At 38.1% G+C, this 12,064-nt stretch overlaps 1 protein-coding gene across 1 annotated transcript in view; it reads left to right on the top strand.

Annotated features, from left to right (window-relative positions):
- BICDL1 (BICD family like cargo adaptor 1) overlaps positions 1-12,064 on the top strand; it is a 261,541-nt gene that overhangs the window by 224,954 nt on the left and 24,523 nt on the right. The gene's annotated exons all lie outside the window — the stretch shown is intronic.

Genomic DNA, 12,064 nt, shown 5'->3' with positions numbered 1-12,064 from the left:
GAATACTTCTAGTCTATTTGTTGTATTTTCTGGTTCTAGGAAAGGTCATAAAGCTTCTGCCATTTCCTTGGCATCTTGGTTAAAGCTTTTGATTCATAAGGCTTATTTGGAGTCTGGTCAGGCCCCACCTCAGAGAATCACAGCTCATTCTATTTGATCAGTCTCCACTTCGTGGACTTTTAAGAATGAAGCTTCAGTTGATCAGATTTGCAAAGCAGCAACTTGGTCCTTTTTGCATACATTTACTAAATTCTACCATTTTTATGTATTTGCTTCTTCGGAAGCAGTTTTTGGTAGAAATGTTCTTCAGGCAGCTGTTTCAGTTTGATTCTTCTGCTTTTGATTTAAGTGTTTTTCTTTCATTTATGAGAATAAACTTATTTTTTCAGCGGAAAATGGCTGTTTTTATTTTATCCCTCCCTCTCTAGTGACTCTTCTGTGGAGTTCCACATCTTGGGTATTACTATCCCATACGTCACTAGCTCATGGACTCTTGCCAATTACATGAAAGAAAACATAATTTATGTAAGAACTTACCTGATAAATTCATTTCTTTCATATTGGCAAGAGTCCATGAGACCCACCCTTTTTATGGTGGTTATGATTTTTTGTATAAAGCACAATTATATTTCCAGTTCCTTTTTTGATGCTTTCTACTCCTTTTTCTATCACCCCACTACTTCGTTAAACTGAATTGTGGGTGTGGTGAGGGTTGTATTTATAGGCATTTTGAGGTTTGGGAAACTTTGCCCCTCCTGGTAGGATTGTATATCCCATACGTCAGTAGCTCATGGACTCTTGCCAATATGAAAGAAATGAATTTATCAGGTAAGTTCTTACATAAATAGTTTTTCTCCCTCTGACTTAAGGAATGAAAACTACTAGTTTCTCTATTCTTTCCCTTAGTCTAGGAACCCAAAATCCTCCCTTTCTTCACAGATCTTTTCAGATCCAGTTGAAACAAAGCTAAACTGACAAAAAAAAGCCGCCTTCCTCTAACAAGTCAGCATGAGGGTGCAGCCCCCAATCCAGATCTTCTGGTAGGGGCAGATAACTCAGTTTTTGCTGAGCCTTTTTAAGATCCATGTGTTTGAAACCTAGTCTGTATACCTGGAACACTATGTTTAGAACATTTCTTCTCTCTCATGTTCAAAAGGACCCTATAAAGGCAAAATCTTTCTTTCAGTCAATTTTGGATCTTGAACTTATAAGTGTGATTAGTTCCGGTGTCGGAACAAGGCCAAGGTTTTTTATTGTTCCCAAGAAAGAGAGAACTTGCGCCTATTGTAGATTTTAAAACTTTAAAACAAGTTTCTCAGGGTTCCTTCTTTCAAATGGAAAGGGTCAGATTTCAGCTTTCAATGTTGTTCCATAAGAAAATTGCTAAGCTTCCTGAAATTCAGAGCTTTGTTTAAGCTTTTTATAGACAGAACAAATAAGGAAACTATAATAATATATAATTCATACTAAGATTCATACAAAGGGAGGTGCATCCTGGAAAAAAGTATATGCAAAAAATTTAGAAGAAAAGTGGATTTGCCAAAATAAGGTATATCCAAAAGTCCAGGGGTACAGCACTCTCGCTATCTAAAAAGATTTACAAAAATAAAGACAGTAGGGTAATGTAAAAAAATTAATAATTTTATGTGATCATAAATACATACAAAATTGTGTTACCAATATTAGTACAAACAACATTATGGCCAAACACATGGAGACAGATGAACCAACATATATGACACATGGGCCCCTCACATAAAAACAAAGAGTAAAGCTAGTCAGCTGGTAAAGTTCATATGATGCACCATAAATAATAAAGCAAGTCAACGTTAGTATGCAGAAAGCAATGATCAATGAACAGTTCTGCTGAACAGAAATAACAAATGCCAAGGCTGAATGCCAAATGTTAATTATTCCTAAAGGTTGTTGACAAATATCCCACGCAGACCAGAAATGCTCAATATAATAGTTCCATATAGACCAATGGTGAAGTTCCTTATAAGCACTAGCAAGGTATACATAGTACGGACCTTTGTCAGCTTTCGCCGACTCCAAAGGTCAGACCACCGTCGGCATCACAGCCATCTCCTCCGGTCTATGAGATTTTACCTTTTCTTCAGCTAGACAGGGTGATTCAAGGCTAATTTCACTTGCCCAAGGTCGATAGGATAAGATATGGTGGGGGGATCCCTCGGATGAGCTGCTACACACCTACGCGTCGTATTGCGCGTTTCGCTCCGATTCCATGACCTATCTCATTATGGTCCAGCTGTTTTTTTCCCTTTTGTCAAAAAGCATTTAGTTTGCTGAGATGAAAACCTAATACTAATCAGTTATTTCTTCAAATAGATATGTATTTTCAGCAGGAGAGAATTACTAGAAATACACAGACGAACAACATAAAACAACTATATACAGGGGGCATGTCCATGCAGCGATCTGAAACGGTCGCATTCTCCCAAACCTCTGTCTGAACATCCAAAAATCCACCGATTTTAGGAAGTATTTACAGCAAAAATACAGTATCATTATTCTCCGCTGCTGTATCGTACAGCGGTTTACACTACATTGCAATCTTTGCTGTGTTTTTGACACCAGAGCACTGGTTTGGACGTTGGAGGCCTAGGGCTGCGGCTCAATATAGGCAGCGCTACCCCCCTCGGTATTCCGAGGTTCCTTGCCCAGACCGAGCAAAACACCCTGGCTCTGATATTGTAGATATCCACCAAACAGAGCACAAGGAGAAAAATAAATAAAAGGGCTCACAACATCTACAGAGCACGCAAAACTGCAGACAAATATGGCCACTGAAGGAGATGAGGCCCCGCCATCTTGTCTTAACGAGCAAATGGAGAAACTTGAAAACCTGATGCAAAATTTAATGGACAGAGCGCCTTTCAACTATTTGATTAATCTATTCTCCTCTACTCCTCAAACACATACCAAATCTACAGGAACCTTAAAGGAATTTCCTATGATTGATGAGCACACAGCAAATATCTACGCAACCACACCTCATCACTGGAAGAGTGAACAGCCGATAGCCACTGCTACATTACTATGTAAGTCATAGCACGCAGCTGAACCTTCACGAGAATAGAAATGCCTCCAGCTCAACGGTCAGACACACATGCTGGTGTTCAGCGCTCAATCTTGGAGATCACAGAGCCTGTTATTACTCCTTGTTTACCCTTGCAGACAGACTGGACGTCTGTGGCAGTCGGGTCTTCTTGGGAACTCCTGGGGGACCGCAGCCATTGGAAAGGCAACCACACTGTATACTAGTGATACTCAGCTTGATCCACAAGGAGAAACTATCTCAGATCCAGAGGCTTTTAACAGTCTACCATGACCACTGCGGCACATGATCTTCTCAAAAGAAATACCAGCTGATACAGATATGAACTACCCAATTTTGCCGAAATGGCTACCTCACTCTGCAGCACGATCCTTTCAGGTACGATCAGTGACTGAGATCTTCCTACAGACTATACCCTTGGGATGAAAGTATATTAATACTTTAATTAATCTGGTTGCTTATAAACCTTTTAAGAGTTATTTATATTTTGTTTTGCTCATATTTGCTCATATTATCACATGTTGCATTGTCTGATTATATATTCCTCTAAAATCTATAGATGTCCTAGGAGAAAGGTTAATGTGATAACAATGTAATGCTATCCCATTATTGTACTTATTTGTATCTCTTTTTTTATATATATTTTATTACGCCTTCCATATCCAAAAGGGTGGTTATTGCGCAAATGCCCTATTAATGTAAGGAAACCCGTGGTGTGGCTTGCCGTCAGCACTGCAGAGGGGTTGATAAGATATAACTTAGGCACAGTATCTCCCCATACTTTAGAATTGGCGTACTTATGAGCGCATCCTTTTACATAGGGATGTATATAACCATGTTTAGTTATAAACCTCACACTAGAATTCAGCACTAGAATTTCTCCTTTTTCTTTGTATCGTGCAAACAGGAATATTTACCCATATAATAGAAGACAATCAGTTTCTCATTCTATCACTAGAGGGCAACATGACCACATTAAAATACTGAGTCAAAATTTGTTAAAGAGCCCTCCCTCTACTATATGAAACTGTGATACTGTTTCTCCTTTTTACTAGCTTAAACATACCTGAGTAGTTACATGTGTGAAATAATGTTTTCAGGAGCTAAATCTATCAGCTGTCAGTTATTTTGTTTGGTCTTGGCCCCTCATACACATTTCACATAATACTTGGTGTATAAAGTTGTATTCTCCTTGGCTGTCCTTTTATATATCGTCCCCATAACATCTACATATGATATCGACATGGATCCAAGAGTGGTCCGACTTTCGGTAAATGGGGCTAAGATTTTGTTTTATGTTTAAATTTAAAATGAGGTCTTGATGTCTAAGATTATAGCTATGACGATGCCCATATTACTCCCATATTACTTCACAGGACTTGTTCTTATATATTTCAGACTTTAAGATTTGATTGTTTGAGATATGTGACACTGTGTCTATTTTCTTTGTAACTGTGGCGTGAACAAAGTATTGTACTTATCTAAATTTCTTTTTACTGTTTTTGACACCTCAGTAAAAAATATATATAAAAAAAAACTATATACAAAACATCAAACAGATAAATATCGCAAACTATTTTAGATACTTTTAATTGTATAGATTTAGCAAATATCTACATTCAACGTCATTTTTAAATACTCCATGGGTTTAATATTTAATTTGGAAAATACTAAAGTCTATATGTATAGAAAATCATGATTATGGCCTATAAGAGGATACGTTTTTTAGTGAAACGTCATCACCCGGAAGAAGCTCCTTGCTGCAATTGGAGCAAAACGCACAAGACGAAGCGTAGGTGTGTAGCAGCTCATCCGTGGGATCCCCCACCATACTCTGTATCTTATCCTATCGACCTTGGGCAAGTAAAGTTAGCTTTGAATCACCCTGTCTAGCCAAAGAAAAGGTAAAATCTCATAAACAGGAGTAGTCGGCTGTGGTGCTGACGGTGGTCTGACCTTTGGAGTCAGCAAAAGCTGACGAGGGTCCGTACTGTGTATACCTTGCTAGTGCTTATAAGGAACTTCACAGTTGGTTTATATGGAACTATTATATTGAGCATTTCTGCTCTGTGTGGGATATTTATTGACAACCTTTAGGAATAATTAACATTTGGAATTCAGCCTTGGCATTTATTTCTGTTCAGCAGAACTGTTCATTGATCATTGCTTTCTGCATACTAACGCTGACTTGCTTTATTATTTATGGTGCACCATATTAACTTTACCAGCTGACTAGCTTTGCTCTTTGTTTTTATGTGAGGGGCCCATGTGTCATATATGTTAGTTCGTCTGTTTGTCTCCATGTGTTTGGCCATAATGTTGTTTGTACTAATGTTGGTAACACAAATTTATATGTATTTATGAACGCATAACATTATTAATTTCTTTCATGTAATTAGCAAGAGTCCATGAGCTAGTGACGTATGGGATATACATTCCTACCAGGAGGGGCAAAGTTTCCCAAACCTCAAAATGCCTATAAATACACCCCTCACCACACCCACAATTCAGTTTTACAAACTTTGCCTCCCATGGAGGTGGTGAAGTAAGTTTGTGCTAGATTTCTACGTTGATATGCGCTTCGCAGCAGGCTGAAGCCCGGTTTTCCTCTCAGAGTGCAGTGAATGTCAGAGGGATGTGAAGAGAGTATTGCCTATTTGAATACCATGGTCTTCCTCTAGGGGATCTATTTCATAGGTTCTCTGTTATCGGTCGTAGAGATTTCTTCTCCTACCTCCCTTTTCAGATCGACGATATACTCTTATATACCATTACCTCTACTGATTCTCGTTTCAGTACTGGTTTGGCTATCTACTATATGTAGATGAGTGTCTTAGGGTAAAGTAAGTCTTATTTCTATTTGACACTCAAAGCTATAGTTGGGCACTTTATATGTAAAGTTCTAAATATATGTGTTTAAACTTATATTTGCCATGATTCAGGAAAATCAGTATTCCTTCATTCAGACTGTCAGTTTAATTTTTTTGGGAAAATGCATATAAATTTTATTTTTCTTACCTTAAAATTTTCAATTGACTTTTTTTCAAAATTGCGGGCTGTTAGGCTCGCGGGTGCAGAAAATGCTTCTATTTATTGCGTCATTCTTGGTGCGAGACTTTTTTGGCGCAAAAATTTTGTCATTTCCGGCGTCATAGTTGGTGCCGGAAGTTTTCACGTAATTGTGTCTTTTTTTTGACGTATGTGTATTGCGGACGTTTTTTTGGCGCCAAAAAATGTGTGAGTCATACTTGGCGCCAGTTTTTTTCACATTATTTCAGTCTCACTTTTTAGTTGCTTCTGGTTTTCTAGAGGCTTGTTTCATTTTGCATTTTTTCCCATTCCTGAAATTGCCATTTAAGGAATTTGATAATTTTGCTTTATATGTTGTTTTTTCTTTTACATATTGCAAGATTTCACTACCTGACCCTGGATCAGAATCTACTTCTGGAAAAGCGCTGCCTCATGTCAGTTCTACCAAAGCTAAGTGCATTTGTTGTAAACTTTTGGTAACTGTTCCTCCGGCTGTAGTTTGTGTTAGTTGTTATGATAAGCTATCCAACGCTGATAATATTTCCATTAGTAATAATCCATTACCTGTTGTTGTTCCTTCAACATCTAATGTTCAGGATGTTCCTGTTAATGTTAAAGAATTTGTTTCTAATTCTATTCGGAAGGCTCTGTCTGTTATTCCTCCTTCTAGTAAACGTAAGAGGTCTTTTAAAACTTCACATATTTCAGATGAATTTTTAAATGACCGCCATCATTCTGACTTATCTATTTCTGATGAGGATCTTTCTGGTTCAGAAGATTCTACCTCAGATATTGACACTGATAAATCTTCATATTTGTTTAAGATGGGGTTTATTCGTTCTTTACTTAAAGAAGTGTTGATTGCATTAGATATGGAGGAGTCTAGTCCTCTTGATATTAAAACTACTAAGCGTTTAAATTCAGTTTTTAAACCTCATGTAGTTATTCCAGAAGTTTTTCCAGTTCCTGATGCTATTTCAGAAGTAATTTCTAGGGAATGGAATAGTCTGGGTACTTCATTTACTCCTTCTCCAAGGTTTAAGAAATTGTAACCTTTGCCATCTGATAGATTAGAGTTTTGGGAGAAAATCCCCAAAGTTGATGGGGCTATCTCTACTCTTGCTAAACGTACTACTATTCCTACGGCAGATAGTACTTCGTTTAAGGATCCTTTAGATAGGAAGCTTGAATCCTTTCTAAGGAAGGCTTATTTATGTTCAGGTAATCTTCTTAGACCTGCTATTTCTTTGGCTAATGTTGCTACAGCTTCAACTTTCTGGTTGGAGGCTTTAGCGCAACAAGTGTCAGACCATAATTCTTATAGCATTGTTAAACTCCTTCTGCTAATAACTTTATCTGTGATGCCATTTTCGATATCATCAGAATTGATGTCAGGAATATGTCTTTAGCTATTTTAGCTAGAAGAGCTTTATGGCTTAAGTCTTGGAATGCAGATATGACTTCTAAGTCAACTTTGCTTTCTCTTTCTTTCCAATGTAATAAATTATTTGGTTCTCAGTTAGACTCAATAATTTCAACTGTTAATGGGGGGAAGGGAGCCTTTTTACCTCAGGATAAAAAATCTAAAGGTAAATATAGGGCTGCTAATCGTTTTCGTTCCTTTCGTCAGAATAAGGAACAAAAGCCTGACCCTTCCTCTGGAGAAGGTTTCCAAACGGAAACTGTTCCTTTAGTCTGGAATAAATCCAAGCCTTTTAGAAAGTCAAAACCAGCTCCCAAATCCGCATGAAGGTGCGGCCCTCATTCCAGCACAGCTGGTAGGGGGCAGGTTACGATTTTTCAGAGATGTTTGGATCAATTCGATTCAAAGTCTTTGGATTCAGAACATTGTTTCACAAGGGTACAGAATAGGTTTCAAGGTAAGACTGCCTGTGAGAAGATTCTTTCACGCATTCCAGTAAACCCAGTAAAGGCTCAAGCGTTTCTGAAATGTGTTTCAGATCTGGAGTCAGCTGGGGTAATTGTGCCAGTTCCAGTTCTGGAATAGGGCCTGGGGTTTTATTCAAATCTGTTCATTGTTCCAAAGAAAGAGAATTCTTTCAGACCAGTTCTGGATTTAAAAATATTGAATCGTTATGTAAGGAGACCAACATTCAAGATGGTGACTATAAGGACTATTCTGCCTTTTGTTCAGCAAGGGCATTATATGTCCACAATAGCCTTACAGGATGCATATCTTCATATTCCAATTCATCCGGACCATTATCAGTACCTGAGATTCTCTTTTCTAGACAAGCATTACCAGTTTGTTGCTCTTCCTTTTGGCCTAGCAACAGCTCCAAGGATCTTTTCGAAAGTTCTTGGTGCCCTTCTTTCTGTAATAAGGGAGCAGGGTATTGCGGTATTTCCTTATTTGGAGGATATCTTGGTACTTGCTCAGTCTTTACATTCTGCAGAATCTCACACGAATCAACTTGTATTGTTTCTTCAAAGACATGGTTGGAGGATCAATTTACCAAAGAGTTCCTTGATTCCTCAGACAAGGGTAACCTTTTTGGGTTTCCAAATAGATTCAGTGTCCATGACTTTGTCTCTAACAGAAAAGAGACGTCTGAAACCTTCAGTCTCAATCTTTCCCTTCGGTAGCTTTGTGCATGGACATTTTAGGTCTCATGACTGCTGCATCGGACGCAATCCCTTTTGCTCGTTTTCACATGAGATCTCTTCAGCTTTGTATGCTGAACCAATGGTGCAGGGATTATACAAAGATATCACAATTAATATCCTTAAATCCCAATGTTCGATCTTCTCTGACTTGGTGGTTAGATCACCATCGTTTAGTTCAAGGGGCCTCTTTTGTTTGTCCAACCTGGACTGTGATCTCAACAGATGCGAGTCTTTCAGGTTGGGGAGCTGTATGGGGATCTCTGACAGCGCAGGGGGTTTGGGAATCTCAGGAGGCGAGATTACCAATCAACATTTTGGAACTCCGTGCGATTTTCAGAGCTCTTCAATTCTGGCCTCTTCTGAAGAGAGAATTGTTTGTCTTCAGACAGACAATGTCACAACAGTGGCATATGTCAATCATCAAGGGGGGACTCACAGTCCTCAGGCTATGAAAGAAGTATCTCGGATACTTGTATGGGCGGAATCCAGCTCCTGTCTAATTTCTGCGGTTCACATCCCAGGTATAGACAATTGGGAAGCGGATTATCTCAGTCGCCAGACGTTACATCCTGGCGAATGGTCTCTTCAACCAGAGGTATTTCTTCAGATTGTTCAAATCTGGGGGCTTCCAGAAATAGATCTGATGGCCTCTCATCTAAACAAGAAACTTCCCAGGTATCTGTCCAGATCCAGGGATCCTCAGGCAGAAGCAGTGGACACGTCACTTCCTTGGAATTATCAACCTGCTTATATCTTTCCGCCTCTAGTTCTTCTTCCAAGAGTGATTTCCAAAATCCTAATGGAGCGTTCGTTTGTACTGCTGGTGGCTCCAGCATGGCCACACAGGTTTTGGTATGCGGGTCTCGTTCGGATGGAAAGTTGCCAACCTTGGTCACTTCCGTTAAGGCCAGACCTTCTGTCTCAAGGCCCATTTTTCCATCAGGATCTCAAATCATGGAGATTGAACGCTTAATACTTAGTCATAGAGGTTTCTCTGACTCAGTGATTAATACTATGTTACAGGCTCGTAAATCTGTGTCTAGAAAGATCTATTACCGAGTCTGGAAGACTTACATTTCTTGGTGTTCTTCACATAAATTCTCTTGGCATTCTTTTAGAATTCCTAGAATTTTACAATTTTTTCAAGATGGTTTGGATAAGGGTTTGTCTGCAAGTTCCTTGAAAGGACAAATCTCTGCTCTTTCTGTTCTTTTTCACAGAAAGATTGCTAATCATCCTGATATTCATTGTTTTGTACAGGCTTTGGTTTGTATAAAGCCTGTCATTAAGTCAGTCTCTCCTCCTTGGAGACTCAATTTGGTTCTGAGGGCTTTACAGGCTCCTCCGTTTGAACCTATGCATTCTCTGGATATTAAATTACTTTCTTGGAAAGTTTTGTTCCTTTTGGCCATCTCTTCTGCTAGAAGAGTTTCTGAGTTATCGGCTCTTTCTTGTGAATCTCCTTTTCTGATTTTTCATCAGGATAAGGCGGTGTTGCGGACTTCATTTAATTTTTTACCTAAGGTTGTGAATTCTAACAACATTAGTAGAGAAATTGTTGTCCCTTCATTGTGTCCTAATCCTAAGAATTCTCTGGAGAGATCTTTACATTCTTTGTATGTAGTAAGAGCTTTGAAATATTATGTTGAAGCTACTAAAGATTTCAGAAAGACTTCTAGTTTATTTGTTATCTTTTCTTGTTCTAGGAAAGGTCAGAAGGCTTCTGCCATTTCTTTGGCGTCTTGGTTAAAGTCTTTGATTCATCATGCTTATGTAGAGTTGGGTAAATCCCTGCCTCAAAGGATTACGGCTGATTCTACTAGGTCAGTTTCTACTTCCTGGGCTTTTAGGAATGAAGCTTCTGTTGATCAAATTTGCAAAGCAGCAACTTGGTCTTCTTTGCATACTTTTACTAAATTCTACCATTTTGATGTTTTCTCTTCTTCTGAAGCAGTTTTCAGGCAGCTGTTTCAGTTTGATTCTTCTGCTTATAATTTCAGTTTTTTTCATTATAAGATTAAAACTTTTTGATTTGGGTTGTGGATTATTTTTTCAGCGGAATTGGCTGTCTTTATTTTATCCCTCTCTAGTGACTCTTGTGTGGAAGTTCCACATCTTGGGTTTCTGCTATCCCATACGTCACTAGCTCATGGACTCTTGCTAATTACATGAAAGAAAACATAATTTATGTAAGAACTTACCTGATAAATTCATTTCTTTCATATTAGCAAGAGTCCATGAGGCCCACCCTTCTTTGTGGTGGTTATGATTTTTTTTATATAAAGCACAATTATTCCAATTCCTTATTTTTTTATGCTTTCGCTCCTTTCTTATCACCCCACTTCTTGGCTATTCGTTAAACTGAATTGTGGGTGTGGTGAGGGTTGTATTTATAGACATTTTGAGGTTTGGGAAACTTTGCCCCTCCTGGTAGGAATGTATATCCCATACGTCACTAGCTCATGGACTCTTGCTAATATGAAAGAAATGAATTTATCAGGTAAGTTCTTACATAAATTATGTTTTTTTCACATTACCCTACTGTCTTTATTTTTGTAAATCTTTTTAGATAGCGAGAGTGTTGTACCCCTGAACTTTTGGATTTACCTTATTTACCTTACCTTTTGGCATATCCACTTTTCTTCTACATTTTATTAATTTGTTTAAGCTTTAGTCAGGATTAAACTAGTAATTAAAACCAAATTAAGATTCCAAGAAGGAGAAATTGGTTTAAGTTTTGCAGCTTTCTTCATTTGAACCTATGCATAGTTTGGATATTCAGCTTCCGTCATGTAAAGTTTTGTTTCTCTTAGCAATTTATTTTGTCAAGAGAGTTTGAGTCTGCTTTTTCTTACATGTCCCATTTTATTATTTTTCACCAGAATAAGGTGGTTTCAAGGGGTACATTTCTTACCAAAGGTGGTTTCTTGCGTTAACATCAATCAGAAGTTTTTTCATCTCCTAATCCAAAGAATTCTATGGAAAGACTCGTGCATAATTTAGATGAAGTGAGAACTTTAAAATTCTATTTGCAAGCTACTAAGGATTTCAGATAACAGACAACCCTCAGGTTTGTTTCATTTCTCTGGTCCCAGAAAAGGTCAGAATGCCACATCCATTACTTTAGTTTCTTGGTTGAAGCTTTTGATTTACAAGGCTTACTGTAACATATTACAACCCATTCTACTTGATCATTTTCTATGTTCTGGGCTTTCAAGAATGAGTCTTCTGTTGGAACAAATTTGCGAGCAGCAACTTGGTCATCTTTACACGCTATACTTAATTCCTAGAAGAAGCAAAACCATCAAAAAGGTTAGAAAGTCCTCC

Source organism: Bombina bombina, chromosome 2 (genome assembly GCF_027579735.1).
Source record: "Bombina bombina isolate aBomBom1 chromosome 2, aBomBom1.pri, whole genome shotgun sequence".
In the NCBI taxonomy this organism is placed as follows: Eukaryota; Metazoa; Chordata; class Amphibia; order Anura; family Bombinatoridae; genus Bombina; species Bombina bombina.
This window is presented reverse-complemented; position numbering and strand designations above follow the sequence as displayed.